The sequence below is a fragment of the Clupea harengus genome, chromosome 15 (assembly GCF_900700415.2).
Source record: "Clupea harengus chromosome 15, Ch_v2.0.2, whole genome shotgun sequence".
In the NCBI taxonomy this organism is placed as follows: Eukaryota; Metazoa; Chordata; class Actinopteri; order Clupeiformes; family Clupeidae; genus Clupea; species Clupea harengus.
In genome coordinates this window covers 21,211,531-21,226,125 of record NC_045166.1, presented here as the reverse complement: position 1 = coordinate 21,226,125, position 14,595 = coordinate 21,211,531, and positions in this window count along the sequence as shown.

The window sequence follows — 14,595 nt, the reverse complement described above, 5'->3', positions numbered from 1 at the left end:
CTGGAAGCTTTTCCAAAAGATAAGAGGATCTTGTAACCAACTGGTCGCTAGGATAAGGGAGGGAATCCAACACTGACATCCAGCCAGGCTCCATCTATAGGAAGCAACCAGTCAGAATTTCAGCAATGATCTGAAATCACATGTGTGTGTGTGTGTTTGTCAACTCACTTTTGTTTGTACGGCACTTTTTAAAAACAACAGGAGTTGTCTTTCCAGTTGAGGTAGATGAATTAACATTACAAGTAATCATGGAAATGTATGAGGAATTTGAGTTAAAAGCAGGATAACAGGAATGTACAGAAGAGAAGTAAAAGCACAAGAACACAAAGAATCGCGAGATATAAATAAAACACCTGATTAATAAATAGCTGATTGAAAGGAATAATACATTGAAAGGCAAGACTAACATGGTAGGCAGAAAAGAAATACAATGATAAAATCAACATCAAAGAAACTGAATAACACTGTCAAAGGTTAACCATGTCGAGAGTCTTTTAGGGAAGGCACAAAAGGCAGCAGGGAGACAAAAAGTCTGTGGTTGCAAATGTATTTGTCCTCCACCAAGTGCATAATCCAAAATGTGAAAACATAAATGAAAACAAAACATATTTACAAAAACTGTATATGTACAGTCAATAGTACAATGTAGTACACTATGCCCCTACACCGAGACAGCACATAAGTATTATCCTCACTCTTCTTAGGAAATAGAGAAGAGCATACATATACAGCTCACCAACCAAACTCTCATCCAAGAAGCTCTCAGCACAGAAGCTTCCAGCAGAGACGCCCCCAACTACTACTAAACTAACCATTTTATAAGGTAACTGAACTCCAATTTGGCCCATACCACCACAGGCCCACAGCACAGGGGGGGTGATGTCATGTGTCAGAAGAAATACACATTATAGAAAGTTGAAACGGTACCAATAATAATTAGAACAGTCAGGCCTTCAAAATAATGATAACTACAGTTATAGGTCACATTCACCATAGGAAACCTTATAACATAGTTAATTGAATTCACGAGGGCGAAACCATGTTCCTCGCGAACCTGCCCAAACCATAAAGTTGTCCCCAGACGGGAGAGCATTTCTTAAGACAGGAAAAGAAACAATGGCGGCAAGAACTCATTCAAGCTTGTTTGGTAGGTATGCTGTCAAAAATGATTATATTCTATATTTACAAACAACAGAATAACAGTAATTTAACAGAACAATATTTGTACAATAAAACGGAGATTTTCGAACAACGGTAAATGAATGAGTGTGCAGTGAAATGTTTGGCGTGGTGTTAGCGATAAGTGTGCTCCTTTATGCTTTCACACATGCCAGCTAAGATGAACCAGTTCAGACAGTTATGTGGGGATGTACAATAAGGACTTTAGAAGTCTCCGTTGACGGTTAAAAGTATAACAAAAGTCCGTTGCGTCCGCCATTAGGACGCGCCTAGGAAACGCCGCATCACAAACACCAACAACAGAATGGAATGACAAAATCAAAGTTGTACAATTAGAAATGAAGAGAAACAGAATAATTAAATATGAATTTAGAGTGGACTTCACAAAAACCATGGGCCAACCTCAGACTCATTACAAAGCAGAATATTAAAATAGTCAATGATGGGACGGGACTTAATGTGGGACAGAAGACAATGATGGGACAGTAGACAATGAGGGGACAGGTCTTTTTTTGGGACAGGAGACTGTTCCAGAGCCTGGGGGCAGCAACAGACAGGTCAAAGGTCACCTTTGGTTTTGAGGTGTGAGTCGGGGACTGAGAGGAGTCGTTGTGAGGATGGCCTGGGGGGCAGACTATGGAATTAGCAGATCAGTAATGTATTTTGGAGCTAATCACTGAGGGCTTTAAAAACAAATAGTAATATTCAAATCAATTCTGTATTTCACTGGTAAGCCCTGTGAGCCAGAACAGGAGTGCTGTGTTATCTCTTTTTTGTTTCAGTTAAAAGTCTGGCAGCTGCGTTTTGAACCATTTTTAGTCAAGACAGGGTGGAATAGGTCAACCCCATATGACGGGAATTACAGTAGGTGATACACTGTTAGCCCCAATTTCTTATCAAGTCTACTGTACGTAAACAATTTAATTACAGTGCACTTAAAAAAATTAGTTTTATGACATTACTACTAAATGTTAAGTATATTCTACCAAGTGTGATGACATTACTACAAGTTTCTAAGTATATTCTACCAATTTGTAGATATAGTCGAATGTGTGAATAACTTTAAGTGAAATGGCTTTAAATTACTGAGTTTTTTTCACTTAAAGAATTTAAGTTTATGACATTACTACTAAATGTTAAGTATATTCTACTAAGTGTGATGACATTACTACAAGTTTCTAAGTATATTCTACCAATTTGTAGATATAGTCGAATGTGTGAATAACTTTAAGTGAAATGGCTTTAAATTACTGAGTTTTTTTTCACTTAAAGAATTTAAGTTTATGACATTACTACTAAATGTTAAGTATATTCTACTAAGTGTGATGACATTACTACAAGTTTCTAAGTATATTCTACCAATTTGTAGATATAGTCGAATGTGTGAATAACTTTAAGTGAAATGGCTTTAAATTACTGAGTTTTTTTCACTTGAAGAATTTAAGTTTATGACATTACTACTAAATGTTAAGTATATTCTACTAAGTGTGATGACATTACTACAAGTTTCTAAGTATATACTACCAATTTGTAGATATAGTCGAATGTGTGAATAACTTTAAGTGAAATGGCTTTAAATTACTGAGTTTTATTCACTTAAAGAATTTAAGTTTTATGATATTACTACCAAATGTTAAGTATATTCTACTAAGTGTAATGACATTACTACAAACTTCTAAGTACTTTGTAGATATAGTCGAATGAGTAAACATAAGTGTTAACTTAAGTTAAGTGGCTTTCAATTACTGAGTTTTATTCACTTAAAGAATTTAAGTTTTATGATATTACTACCAAATGTTAAGTATATTCTACTAAGTGTAATGACATTACTACAAACTTCTAAGTACTTTGTAGATATAGTCGAATGAGTAAACATAAGTGTTAACTTAAGTTAAGTGGCTTTCAATTACTGAGTTTTATTCACTTAAAGAATTTAAGTTTTATGATATTACTACCAAATGTTAAGTATATTCTACTAAGTGTGATTACTAAAAAATTCTAAGTATATTCTACTACTTTGTAGATAAAGTCGAATGAGTGAATAACCTAAGTGTTAACTTAAGTTAAGCGGCTTTCAATTACTGAGTTTTAGTCATGACCAGAGTGCATTGTGGGAATGTGAATGCTCTTGACAGCTGAAAAGCATTAAGTAAATTAAGTCTGTAATTAATTTGGCAAAAAAACAAACTACAAATCTGCCGTGGTTAACCTAACGTGGTCACAACTTGAATGCGGAGCATGTTTAATTGAATCGCTCCTCTTGTTTTTTTACAATGTTTTGGAAGTGCAAGTACTGTCCTCATAGCTGTGAAAAGAGAGCACAGCTATTTAAACATTATAGACTAAAACATGGAAGTTAAGCAAGAACAGAGCCTTTTCCTTGTTTATATCAGGAATGTCTGTGTACGTTCAGGTTATGCTTAATTTGGGGAAATGCAAGCTGCCACAAGATGCAAGCTTGCGAGTAGGTGCTAACTGGTTGCAATAATAAAAAAAAAACTTTTATTTTTGTATTTATTTTTTTATGTTTTTGTATTTTTGTTTTTTTAAAAAGTGTTGAAATAAAAGTGAAATAAAAAACTTGTCATTTTGAACTTGTAATTAAGTGCATTGAACTTACACACTTAAGTGTAGTAATTATGCAAAGCGATTTTTTTAGCGATTTTATTTTAAGTGAAATGAACTTCGGAATTAAGTGCATTGAACTTAATGCTTTAAGTTTAATCACTATGCACAGCAGTTGATATTGCAATAGATTTTAAGTTAAATGTACTCAAGTTTTCATTAGACATTACTCGATGTTTTTAAGGCAACCACTTTCCTCAAATTTTTTAAGTAAACTCAACTTATTGGGGCTTACAGTGTAGGTGATAAGACAAGATATCACATTGGGGGCCAGATCTCTCTACCTCATAGACCGACCTATAGGTGGATAGACAGCATGGTAGTTACGAGACAGATGGGTGGATACATACATATATAGACAAATAGAAAGATAGTGGGGTTCATAAATAGACGTATAGACCTATAGATGGATAGACAGAGTAAAAAGATGGATAGACAGACAGACAGAGACAGACAGGCCCTGGCACTCTAAACCGGCTCCACTAAGACACTCAGTTACATCAGCGGTAAAGATACATCCGGCATCTGAAGACACATTGCATCTGTGTGCGTGTGTGCGTGCGTGTGCATGTGTGTGTGTGTGTGTCTTTGTGTGTGTGCGTACATTCGTGTGTGTGTGTGTGTGTGTGTGTGTGTGCACTTATATTTGTGTGTGTCGTCTGTGCTGTTGCGTGTGTGCGAGGGGGGTAGGCAGATGGGCAGTGGTGTCTTTGAGAGGGTGTCAGTCACATTGGGGTCCTCTGTAAAGCAGGAAGTTAATGACAGCCTTGGCATGTGCCTGTCTGATGTGCTCCCGGAAATAGACCTCCTAGTCACCCAATGGTGAGACTATGTGCATCTCTGAGAATGTGTGTGTGTGTGTGTGTGTGTGTGTGTGTGTGTGTGTGTGTGTGTGTGTGTGTGTGTGTGAACACGTTTCCACAGTTGCTTCCCTTGTGTGTGACTGTTCCTGGTAATTGATTAGTTCTCCCATCCTCAAGGGTTAATTACCTATTTATTATCAGTCCAACAGGTGTGTCGGAGCATGCCTGAGAGAATTAGAGCTTTTGAGACGGAGTGTCTGTGTGTGTGTGTCGGCTGAGAGAGGAAGTGTGTGTGTGTGTGTGTGTGTGTGTGTGTGCGTGTGTGTCAGAGACAGTGAGAGCGTGTGAGACTGAATGTCTGCGTCTGTGTCTGAGAGAGGAAGCGTGTGAGATACTGAATGTCTGTGTGTCTGTGTGTGTGTGTAAATGTGTGCCAGAGACACTGAGAATGTGTGAGAATGTATGTGTGTGTGTCAGAGACAGTGAAGGTGTCTGTGCATTCCTGAGAGAGTGAGAGTATGTGAGTGTCTGTGTGTGTGTGTCTGAGATAGTGAGAGACTGTGAGACTGAATGTCTGTGTCTGTGTGTGTGTGTGTGTCTGAGATAGTGAGAGAGTGTGAGACTGAATGTCTGTGTGTGTGTGTGTGTGTGTGGCTGTGACAGTCCGACTGTCCTGAGGGAATGGAGGCGTTTGTATCTTTTCTGCTAACTGCCCTAATAGGGCATTTATCATAATTTATTTGATTTATCTGGTGTTTGTGCGCAGGATGTATGTACGTGTGTGTGTGTGTGTCTCGCTCTCTCTCTGTGTGTGTGTGTGTGTGTGTGTGTGTGTGTGTGTGTCTGTGCGCGTGTGTGTGATGTAATTCTACTGGCTTTGTGTCTCTAGGACATTCATTTAAAAACAAAACTCCATTTTCCAGTTTTCATGTCCTGATGTGTTGTAGCCGAACCCTTAATTATCCCTTCATCCGTGTCCTGACCTACTTACGGCGATATTTCCTGTCTGTCAACACACAGCTACTGATGACCTGTCCTCAGGCCCAGAGGGGGGTATTATAATACAGATTTGTAAAATAGTAACAAATATTGTTATTCATACTAATAATGACTCAGGTAGAAGTAAAAGTACTCATCAAAGTAAGAGCTTGAGTAAGAGTGTAAAATCTTAAAAGTAAGAGGTCTTCTGTTTCATATCTTATAAAATGAGTGACAGGAACAGATGAGGAACAGCTGTGATTTATTAGACCTAAACTCGTTATGTAGCCTAGGGTCTTACAGTCAATCACATGCTCAACAAATAACAAATGTGGAGCTTTTAAAACATTAGTTGTTGTTATATCCAGAACAAGATTAAAAAATGATCAGTGAACTAGTTTATGTGTAAACAGATGACAGAATGCAAATGTGGGGATAGCGGACAGATGATGGGGTGAGGGAGACACTGGGGTCACCAGAGCCTGAGGGAACAGAGCATCTGATATCTGAAATATCAGTCACCCCAATGAACCTTGAACAGAGCATCTGATATCTGAAATATCACAATCACCTCACTGAACCTTGCATAGAGCATCATAGAACTGAAATATCATGGTCACCCCACTGAACCTTGCATAGAGCATCATATAACTGAAATATCATGGTCACCCCACTGAACCTTGCATAGAGCATCATATAACTGAAATATCATGGTCACCTCACTGAACCTTGCACACTGACCTGTCTTTTAGAGTCAGAAGCCGGAATTTTGCCCCTGCTTTTAAAAACTGGGTCAAGACGCCTTTGATACTTTGAAATGGAGATGGTTTACAGAGAGGTATGTTTGTGTGTGTGTGTCAATGTATGTTGTGTCTGTGCAGGTGTTAATGTGTGTTGTGTCTGTGTGTCTGTGTCTGTGTGTGTGTGTGTGTGTGTGTGTGTGTGTGTGTGTGTGTGTGTTGAAATCTTATGTGTGCTCATATGATCAGGGTAGGTCATCGGGCAGTATGAATATGAGACGGTGTGTGTGTGTGTCTTTGTTTCCGTGTGTGAGTGTGTGAGCGTGTGTATGTGTGTTTGTGTGTGTGTGTGTGTGTGTGTTGAAATCTTATGTGTGCTCATATGATCAGGGTAGGTCATCGGGCAGTATGAATATGAGACGGTGTGTGTGTGTCTATGTTTCCGTGTGTGTGTGTGTGCGTGTGCGTGTGCGTGTGCGTGTGCGTGTGTGCAGAGGAAGAAAGGACAAGCTGGAATGGGGACACATGACAGAACCAGAGAGTTTGAAGTGTGTGTGCATATGTTTGTGTCTGAGCTCATGGCATTATGCCCATATGACCTCTTTGACTAACTAGTGCATGTGTGTGTGTGTGTGTGTGTGTGTGTGTGTGTGTGAGAGACAGAGACAGAGACAGAGACAAAGACAGAGAGAGACGGAGAGAGATAAGCTTGTTTGAGTAATAACACAGAACCTACCATGTCTTAACATGTCAAGTGAGACATGCCATGCTATCTCTAATTAACCACACTCCTAGGGTTACTGTCTGTGTCTGTACATCTCTATCCAGCTGTCAAGGTAATTTTTATGTGAAATAAGACTGAAATAATGAAAAGGCTGTCTGTAATATCTGTATTTCATCTTAGTCTGTTTGATAGGTAGTAACCAAGCCCTTTCATTATTACGGAGTCCATGCTAAAGGAAATGAGGGTTTCATAGAGCTTACATAATGCTGTCTGCTTTAAGCTCAGTTGTATTAATCTGTGATACCAGTCCTAGCCAAGCATGAACCACATATATTTATACATGAGCTCCACTTACTGTACATATGAGCCTTTATATGAGGTAAAAACAGACCTTCACAAAAGTGAATTACTGTACATATGAGCCTTTATATGAGGTGAAACTGAGGTATTACTGAGTATTCACCCAGCCTCTTTATTCGTTCTTCCTTCTATTATTACACCTGCATGTACTGTAGAGTAAATGGCTAATGTGTTTGTTTCCTGTTGTCTGTCCTTTCCACCTCACGACTCTCTGGCTTCTTTACCCTCCTTTCTCCTCTTTCATTCTCTTCTTTCTGTAGCCTCCAGGTTTAGGTTGATTGTGTTATTTAGTTTGATCAAAATGGACTCAATGTCAAACTCAATTCCTCGTGGACTGGTCTGTTCAGTGTTTGTGACATGAAAAAATTGCTTTCACGAGAGCTAGCATAACTTAGCTGCTGAATACCGAATTCTCTTATAACATTTACAAACAGAAATTCGACGACATTTTTTGAATTTCCTTTGCAACTTGCCTTGCAGTGTTGAGCCCTCGGCATGTTGAAATTATTTAAATCATGGTATTAAAAGTAATAACAGTAGTTATAGCATTGTTCCGTACATGTCCTATCTGTATACAGGTTTTTGTATGTTCAACCAGCAACACCAACATGGTATTAGGTGGAAGGTGGCAATGATACACTTTATATGACCACATCTAACTGAATGTATTTGCTCCCTGTTCCACTACAGTCCATCAAAGTAGCTTTACAAGAACTTGATGCTCAAAATAAGTTCTAAAACAGTTCAATTTGACCTATCGCTAAGCCCCGCCCCCCTAAGTTATTATACTGTTGCTAACTCGGACAAGTTATCAGAGCTGACTAGAGTTTACAATGGCAGCTATTGGTGTCAAAACGATATCCCAAGAGGCTCTAGACAACTTTTGGAGAAAAACGGACCTGATTTCGTCTAGAAGCCCTCAAAAGGGACTTCATTATTTCAATTCAATTCAATTCAACTTTATATATATACTATATATTATATATTATATATACAGATACATGCAATGGAGGGAAATTTGTGTTTGGTAGATTATTTCTTTGTTGTAACAATGCTTCTTGGCAATAAATCTTATACCGTTGGAAAGCCTGTTAATTTCCCTTGTAAATGGTGCCACATTTGTAAGGATACAGTCAACCAACTTTCAGGGTTACAATTTCATCTGTTTCTCAGGCCAATCTTAAGCAAATTGTCACCCACTTTTCAGTGTTTTCAGTATGTTTGCTCTGTTCACTGATGATGGAACTGTATGAATCAATGACATTAAATTAAATTGAATTGAACTGAACTAAGCTGAGCTGAACTGAACTGCAATGAATTTGTATTTTGTTCAACACTCAACTTCCATCTTTGTACATATCGGTGAGTAACGACATTAACACTTTGGTGTAGCCCACAAAATCGTTTTTTTTTGTTGCCAATATTGGTGTCAGTGTCAGGACACACATGAAATTGAAAAAGACACAGGTCAGAGGAAACAAAAAGACAAATTATGATGTCTGTCTGTGCTCCTCCATAACTGAGGTTTCACCCACTCAATCTGCAACTCTTTTTAAAGGTAATGGCTATTTTAACACCCTTCCCTCATGTCTGATTGACACGCAATGACAAACTGGTATTCCACAGAATCAGGTCAGTGAAAGGAGTCTAAATTCATCTGGTTCATTTTCACAGTGACTGACTGAGGCGGGGGAAACTTCTGGCCATCTGAGCTGGTGAGATGGTGGCACACACCAAAAGGTGCCGACAAGGTTTCACCTAAAACAGACCTGCATGTATAGTCAGCCAGAAATTCAGTGGATTTTCACAACCTATTATAGGAGTTCTCTCTCTCTCTCTTGGTATCTCACTCTCTCTTTCTAACTCGTTCCTTTCTCACACTCTGTAACTTTTAAATACACACGCACACACACTCTCACACACACACACACACACACACACACACACACACACACACACACACACACACGGACACACACACACACACACACACACACGGACACACACACATACAGTTGTGTATTCCTGGATGAACCTGGATAGCCTCCAAGCTCCTTTGAAGTCTTGACAGAGCTGGTGTGTGTTTGTGTTCGTGTGTCTGTGTGTGTGTATATGTGTGTGTGTCTGTGTGAGAGGGAGAGAGAGCGCATCAGTTTTGGAATAAAATGATGGAAGTGTTGACACATGTGTGTTTGTCTCCTCGCTGTCTGCGGTCTGGCTTCCACAGTAAACACAGAAGTACCTCCACACACACACACACACACACACACACACACACACACACACACACACACACACACACACACACACACACACACACACACACACACACACACACACACACACACACACACACACACACACACACACACACACACACATACACACACACACACACATTGCCAAACACACTCGGAACTGCATGCACTCACAGACACTCAGTGACCCCAATCTGTCTAAGCTAGATATGTTGCTATTTTATAAACTCCATCTCTATCAGTGTCTCAGACTGGACACACACACATGCGCACACACACACACACACACACACACACACACATACACGGACACATACACACACGCACACACTCCGGAACCAGTCCTTTTTGTCTTTATTTTTCCAACCGATTTATTTAATTTATTTAACTTTCTTAACTTTTACCAGAAAAATTCCAAGCATTATTTTTCCACTTTTATTGGGTATGTGTCAATTATCTATAACAATTCTGTACACATGTTTATCCCTAGTGGCCATAGCTACTGTAACAATGCAACATACGTGCCATCTCAACACCATTTAGCTGTAACTCATTCATAGGTGGCAGAGGCTACTATCTAAGGTGCCAACCTGCACATCGGGAGCGGTTGGGGGTTCAGTGTCTTGCGCAAGGACACCTCGACACTTGGTCGGGATCCAGCTAGCAACCTTTCCGATTGCTAAATGACTCCCCAACCTCCTGAATCGCCCACAATATAAAAATACAGTGCAAGCCTATAGGTTCTATACGAGCACACTTGTCTGCATTGCTGTACCTTAGGCCAGAATTTAATTCAAAGAACATGATATGCTTCCTGATTATTTATTTATTTTTGTGTGTTTTTTTTTCTTTCTCCACAGAGGCACATTGTGAACACGAAGGAAAATATTTAGTTAACAAGCGCCTCCTGCTGGTTACACATATACACTGACTGCATACACAGCAGGGCAGGACATATTCAGAGGAGCATGAAATGAATCAGAATGAATCTTTTTTTTTTTCATGTTATTATTGCAAATGGACGGTTTGAAAGTCCTGGCACCACGTGAAGTTCCACGTCCATTCGCTGATACGCTGGTGAAGCACAAGTACATCCACAAATGAAGGCCAGGCGCAGGTTATTAATTGGCAGGACAGATAATTGGCTAAGCGTTGGTGTGGAATGGAGGACTGCCGCCAGAAGTCTGGCAGAGCAGTCAGGCATTAGAGAGAATCAGACTGTTTCCCAACCATCAGGTTCCCAGGTTTAAGAAGGGTGGTATAGATACCACAGTCATCAGGTTCCCAGGTTTAAGAAGGGAGATAGATACCACAGTCATCAGGTTCCCAGGTTTAAGAAGGGTGGTATAGATACCACAGTCATCAGGTTCCCAGGTTTAAGAAGGGAGATAGATACCACAGTCATCAGGATCCCAGGTTTAAGAAGGGAGATAGATACCACAGTCATCAGGATCCCAGGTTTAAGAAGGGAGATAGATACCACAGTCATCAGGTTCCCAGGTTTAAGAAGGGAGATAGATACCACAGTCATCAGGTTCCCAGGTTTAAGAAGGGAGATAGATACCACAGTCATCAGGTTCCCAGGTTTAAGAAGGGAGATAGATACCACAGTCATCAGATTCCCAGGTTTAAGAAAGGAGATAGATACCACAGTCATCAGGTTCCCAGGTTTAAGAAAGGAGATAGATACCACAGTCATCAGATTCCCAGGTTTAAGAAAGGAGATAGATACCACAGTCATCAGGTTCCCAGGTTTAAGAAAGGAGATAGATACCACAGTCATCAGGTTCCCAGGTTTAAGAAGGGAGATAGATACCACAGTCATCAGGTTCCCAGGTTTAAGAAGGGAGATAGATACCACAGTCATCAGGATCCCAGGTTTAAGAAGGGAGATAGATACCCTTATTGACTATTGGCTATTTGTGCTTTCAGTAAGGGCCCCATGTGGGCTACCACAGTGGTCCTCTAATTAACCATTTTATTAACTTTACTGGCATTTTCACCTCATGCTGTGTCCCGTAGGTACCAGAGGTGCTTTAATTACATCAGGACACAGAAACATGTGCACTAAGCTTGAATGCAGAAAGAGGATTTCTATATACGCTACTATAGAGTGGTACTATATATGTGTTAGGATATGTGGAAGATGTTTGAAAGGTTAATTCATCAGTCATTCATCATTGTTTACACTTCTAGATCACTACTTTAGTGCTATTTGGGGTTCAGGGCAGTGAACATACACCCTCTAGTGGCCATGATTAGGAAATACAACTCACCCTTGTCTCAACATTTTTCAGTGTCAAATTACTTTGTGTGTTTTTCGTATTTGTATGAGAGAGAGAGAAAGAGCATTTGCACGTGGCCTTGTTTGTAATTGTGTTAATGTCTCTTGGTAAGCCTTATTCAATGAAAATGAGTCTGGGTGAAATTAGTCTGTGTAAAACACTGCTGTGGTCCGAGGTGTAGTGCAGATAATTACTAGGGACTCAGACGACTTGCACTCATTATGTCACAGTACATCCGAGTACTTCAAAGGGATAACACTGTATATGTGTATTTACCTGTGTGTATATGTGTGAACATGTGTGTGTAAGTGTCTACATCTGCATGTGAGAGTCTGTTTGTGTGTGTGTGTATGTGTGTGTGTGTGTGTGTGTGTGTGTGTGTGCGCGCGCGTGTACATATGCATGTGAGTGTCTGTGTGTGTGTGTGTGTGTGTGTGTTTGTGTTTGTGTGTGTGTGTGTGTGAGTGTGTGTGTACTGGCCTCTAGAGAGCAGTGTTTGATTAGGCTAGGGAGCATGCTGTGCTAATTAGCACGTTAGATCTTTTGGAAGCAGGTGGGTTAGGCCATAATTTAGCTCATTGTCCAAGGCACACATAAGGGCTAATTCAGGTAATCAGATTGGGGCTTGGGGGCCAATACACCCCAGTTTCATGATTGGATGGCCCACTCCAAGTATACTGCACAGCCTGGCACACAGTGGAATGAGATGAGGGCACGTGGGCCTGCATGTGTTGCATCAGATAAAACTAACTAGGTAGACTGCATTCATACTACCTTCATAGAGGATTCAGCTCTGATTTGGCAGAACAAATATGTGGATTTTCATAAAAATGAGTGTGTCACCACTGATGGCCCTTAGCATTGAGCTTTGAGTGGTTTCAGCATGTGAGTGTCTACATGTGGATCATTTTTAATTGTGTTGTGTGTGTGTGTGTGTGTGTGTGTGTTTGTGTGTGTGTGTGTGTGTGTGTGTGTGTGCATGTGTGTGATAACAGAAAAGAAGGGCCTGGGCTGCCAACATTCATGTTATTTTTCTCACAGGATGAATTTTTGTTCGGACCCAGACCCAAACAGCAGCTGGTGGTGGGGAACATCTGGATCAGAGCCGTGACGAATGCCGAGAGCCTAGCGGGGGCCACATCCATTCCTGCTTCCTTCTTGGCTCGAGCTTCATCCACGTGATCTTAAGCGCTGCGCGGAGGTTTGATCGGTGGTTGCCGTGGAAACGCGGTGCCTGCTGAGGCGCGTAGCTTCAGGCGATGTGCGGGTCGGCGTTTGAGTGACGGCCTGTCAGGATGAAGGATGGATGCCGACAGGTGAAGCCACTGTAACACCACCATCACCGGTGAACACACACACCGCACACAAATTCACTTTGAGAGGCACATTCGATATAGGAAATAATCTCTCTTTTTCTCTTAATTTTTGTCTTTCTCTCTCTCGTTCTATATATCTGTCTCACATATGAAAATTGAAACGTAATTTGAAATATGTAAGATATGAATTCATTCAGTATTTCTGTCTTTATTTTGTTGTTATTCTGATTTCGTCTTAGATACAAGGACTATAGTAAGTCTTTATGGACCCTTTTGACACTAGTGAGTCAGAGAGGAATGTTCCCATATAAGCCCAGTATCTCTCGCTCTGTCTTTCTCACAAATACATTTCTCTCCCTCCTTCTCTCAGGAATAACTGTCCCATAAATGCATTTTATTTGTGGAGCTGTGTCCTCATGTAATGACTCATGCAGTGGTTCAGGTGTGGTCTTCTCCATGTGGGTCCATGCTCAATTTACCCCCAGAATCCTCTTCATCTGCTTCTTAATAGAGGGGTGGAGAGAGCGAGGGATATAAAGAAGGAGAGAGAGGAGTTGAGAAAGATGGAGGGAGGGAGGAGAAAGAGAGAGATGGTGGAATGGAAGAATGAGAGGATGGCCGGAGGGGGAAGAGAGAGAGAGAGAGGGCTTTTATATAATAGTCATAGCAAATGTTTTTCCACTAAATCCCGGGCCTGCCCAAGAATGAAGCACCGGTGATCTGGTCTTCTGTGTCCATTAGGAGTTGTTATGTCGGGGACCATCAACGCTAGAAACGTCGTGTACACATAAAAGTGTCCTTGAATCTTTTGTGAGGTTTTGATTTGTTCATAGGTAGTTCTTTTCCATCATTTCCGTTACTAGGCAACCTAAACTAATGCTACCTATGTTTTTTTCAATTACTCTGGTTTTATTGTTGCGTTGTATTCCATTTCAAGTCCCTAGTTGAGCTCCAATTTGGCCCCGGCCCTTTGGGCCACGGACCCAGTCCAGCCTTGGAGATGGAAACAAAAAAAGGCTTTCCCCCGGACATCTGAGTTTTACCCCATAGCGGAATTGAGCCATTAGAGTGTTGTTTTAAGGAAGAAACTGAATTTGAAATACGGTGAGGGATGGAAAACGGAAATTTAGAGAAGGAGAAGGACAGTCAACACAGGCAAAGTAGTGAAAGGATGCCAGAGGAAATGACAGAGAGAGAGAGAGAGAGACAGACAGACAGACAGACAGACAGACAGACAGAACTAAAAAAAATCACAGAGAGAAAGACAGAAACAGAATATACATACAGAAACAGAAAATGAGATAGAAAAAGAAAGAGAGAGAAGGGA